Here is a 4100-nt window from a genome sequence, read left to right on the forward strand (position 1 = left end):
GTTGCAGTCCAGGAGCCGTCAGTCTGACATCCTTAGCGCTACCGCGGAGGCCAGAGAGGCTCCTGCCACCACCGCTGGGTTCACCAGCCATGAGCCTGGCTTCTGGCTGAGTGGCGCTTTCCCTATGGGAGTGCACTGACCACCAGGGGGCAGCTCCTGTGTTAAGTGTCTGCCCCCTGGTGGTCAGTGCACATCATAACTGGTCATTCCCCTGTTCAGTCGATTGGCATATTAGCCTTTTATTGTATAGGATAGGTTTTTATTGATTTTAGAGAGAGAGGAAGGGAGAGGGATAGAGAGATAGAAACATTGATGAGAGAAACATCAATTGGCTGCTTCCTGCATGCCCCTACTGGGGATTGAGCTCACAACCAGGGCATATGCCCTGATGGGGAATTAAACAGAACCAGTAACCTCTTGGTTCAAGGGTTGACACTCAACCACTGGGCCATACCAACTGGCTGTCTAAACTTTAATAGTAACTAAATATATTTATCAATCAAATTTATATAGGAACAAATATTATTGAAAGGAATGAAAAATAAGCACTGAGAAAGTAGATCACATGAGATAAGTATTCATCTGTTAGTCACATGACATGAAAAAAATGTTTCTTTTAGTACACTGTGGACAGTCCTGGATTTGCCATCCTGATTGATCGCTCTCTATATTTTTTTGTGTATGCAGTAACATTTTTCTTAACTAATTTTTCTCCCATCGTCCACTGAAATTCCTATACATCCTTCAAGACCCAGTTTTCTAGTAGATATTATCTCCTCAGTTCTAGTTTGAAATCATCTACATATACATGAATCAGAAGAGGTATGATGACCCAAAGAATATATTCAAAGTGAGATGAAAACCAAACACATACCTTCAGCTATGCCTATATTTAGGAGTAAGTCTCCCTTCTTTACAAAGAAGCTCCATTAAGCAGACTGAGAAGGAATTTTTAATGTTATAAGATAAAAAAACAATGGGAATTTTGTTCTAAAGGCCAATAAAAGTGAAACCTTGTCAATAGAAAGGCTCAAATGCTGCAAAGTTATGTAGGAGGAAGAGGAAGACCAAAAAAGGCACACTCAAGTCTTACTCATAAAACAGTTTCAGGAGTTATTGAATATTACTAGATATCTACTCTCCTTCATCCCCCATCATAAGACTCCTTAAAAAAATACCCAGAGAACTTAAAACCCCATTAATCACAAGAAAACACACTCGCACACATGCGCGCGCACACACACACACACACACACACACACCTACATATAGACAACCAGATGGAATAGATTAACATTTAAAATGAAGTTTAAGAAAAGAAACTGAAGGATCCTGGAGGTAGAAGACACTGAGGAGGAGGCATGGCAAAATCGAAGGAAACTTTTTGAAAAAGGCTTTTCTCGTGTCTCTACTTGGAGGAAGATGAAGATTCTGTTAAAGGAAGAAAGTAAAAAACTCTTACCCACCACTTTCTGTATTTGATATGAATTTGAATGCTTAAATAGTAACAAATTTTCCACAATTTCAAATGTTAATGGTATTTAAGCAAAGAGTTACAAAGGCAGGAGAATTCAAAAGCAAGTAGAATTGAGAAAAAGGTTTTGCCAGGCTGAAGGAAGGAGACAGGAACACATGGCAAAGGCTATAGAGAAGAGAAAATAAATAGAGAAGAGTAATGGAAGAGGATATTGATATATTTTCGTGTGTGGTGTGCACATGTGTGTGTCTGGTGGGACTGGGAGGAAAGAGAGATTGGATCATGACAATATTTTGATTTTACATTCAATTCTTTGAACAATAATCAGATGTATACGCTATTAATATTTGATATTCCTATTTACTTCTCACATGCACTTATCAATAATATTGCTTTTTTACTAGATCATTTTATAGTGCCCATTTGTCTTATATTCCCACAAATATAAAAATACCTCACTCTCTAGCACTGTGAACAGAGAGAAAAACCTTCTCAGGATTACACATGGCAAATAAAAAATTGTTTCCTTCTCTTACATATAGAAACCTCACATTAATATTCTCTCTAGATATATAATTGATCATGTGTACTTTCGTCTGTTCTTTATTATTCTCAGTATATTGGCAACATGAAATACATTTTAAGGTAAAGAGTATTTAGAGACAAATTGAGTAAAATGAATTGGCTGGATAGTTTTATACTGTTTTCATAATTGAATTTTATGAAGGAAACCTCAAAGAGGGCAAGAATAACATTTTTTAAAAATTTTGGAACAATTAAAACCTTATTGAATCAGTGGAGAATTTTTATTTCATTTCATAAAGTAAGGAGAGAGTAGGATTTCTGCATCATCTATGAAATATAGAATGATCAGAGGCAATAGAAAACCTCCTCTGCACATTGTCACAAAAGCATCCAGAAGTTTTATCTTAGACATCATTCTTATTTCTTAGCTTGAAACTACACTTAGGAGAAACCCTTTGTTCTCAGTGTGGCCCAAACTTCTATTTTTATTCAATGAACTCAGTTTAGCACCTGCTCATAAGATGTGTTTGCACATCACTGGTACGTTATAGTGACATATATGTTCCCATCGAGGGGACTGTCATGTATTGGAGATGTTAAAAATTTCCATCTGAGTGTGTGAAAGTGACGTTTTCTGCTAATTTTGTTCTCTTGCTGAACTCTTCAAGCAAAATCCTTCTGTGGGAGGCAGGATGATGTCATTACAGTCATAGCATACATTTTTCAACCTTTAGAATGAGACATATTGTGGCATATATTTCACTACTTTTAAAAGCAGTAAAATAAAAACTTGGAGGAGGATGATGTCAATTTTATATTTTTACATGTGGGGTTTCCAGAGCTTTAAGAATGACTCCAGGGCTAAGATTTCCTCTGGCACATGGATTTTCTCTGTGGTCTATGAAAGGCAAGCCCCTTGATGTATGTTTATGTTTATGAGACCAACAGAGAAGTGCCTACTTACTTTTGGAGGTTTTAAGACTTTGTGCAGGCAAAATAATTTTTAGCACTAGTGGTTTAAAATAAAAGGAAATTAAAATTCTGATTCCAACTCTGACATGTGAAAAGCTTGGAAGTTGTTACTCCTGTTTTTACAACCAAAAAATAATGCTGAGTAAACTGAAAACCAATTACTTTTCTTGGACCTATCGAAGAAGTGAGGTTACCCAGCAAACTGCCACCCCGAAATTCAGAAAGATGAGAGAATGTGGAGTCACTGTCTATATCTCCTTTTCTCAAGAAGAGGCCACTGGAGCCATGAATGCTGGAAACAGTTAATGATAATTTTGATAGGTTGCTAGAGGCTAAGTATGACCTAGCATGCAAGTGAGGAATTTCTGGGGACTGCAGTAAGCAGGGGGTAGAGGGGTGGGGGGGTAAGCCTACATGTTTTGGAGTTTTACCTCCAGGAAACATACAGATTCTCAAATTGAAGAGCCAACAAAGATCTCCTCCATACTCTCTAAGGGGAGGAGGAAAGTAGCCATTATGAAAAACTTCAAGATTGTTCTCAAATGAAGGGTCACTCTTCAGAGGAAGGACTTTACCAGAGCCCTAGCTAACTAAGGGGAAGAATATTCTCTCCACTCCAGCCTCCTGTAGCTTTTCTATAACATCTAAGTGGAAAAAAATCTAAGAACTACAACTTATGAAGGTGACAGCTCAGATGCACAGACTTCGTAAAATATAGATATTTAATAATACTAATATTGCAGAATGTTTTTTCTCTCCAATCTCTATTACATCAACAGGGAGGGATATAGTATAACTAGAGGCCTGGTGCACAAAAATTTGTGCACTTGGGGAGGGGGGTCCCTCAGCCCGGCCTGTGCCCTCTTGCAGTCTGGGACCCCTCAGGAGATAACGAACTGCTGGCTTAGGCCTGCTCCCGGGTGGCAGAGGGCAGGCCCAATCCCTAGGTGCAGCCCCTGGTCGGGCTCAGAGCAGGGCCAATTGGGGAGTTGGGGCACCGCTCCCGGTCATACACAGTGCAGAGTGATGTGGAGGCTGTGATGCCACCCTCAGTCATGCTCAGGGTAGGGCCGATTGGGGGATTGGGGCACTGTCCCCTGTCACACTCAAGGCAGGGGCGAGAGGG

General features: G+C 39.4%; 1 long non-coding RNA gene across 1 annotated transcript in view; it reads left to right on the top strand.

The window, feature by feature from the left end:
- LOC102760552 overlaps positions 1-4100 on the top strand; it is a 28622-nt gene that overhangs the window by 11097 nt on the left and 13425 nt on the right. The window lies entirely within an intron of this gene.

Source organism: Myotis davidii, unplaced genomic scaffold (assembly GCF_000327345.1).
Source record: "Myotis davidii unplaced genomic scaffold, ASM32734v1 scaffold21, whole genome shotgun sequence".
In the NCBI taxonomy this organism is placed as follows: Eukaryota; Metazoa; Chordata; class Mammalia; order Chiroptera; family Vespertilionidae; genus Myotis; species Myotis davidii.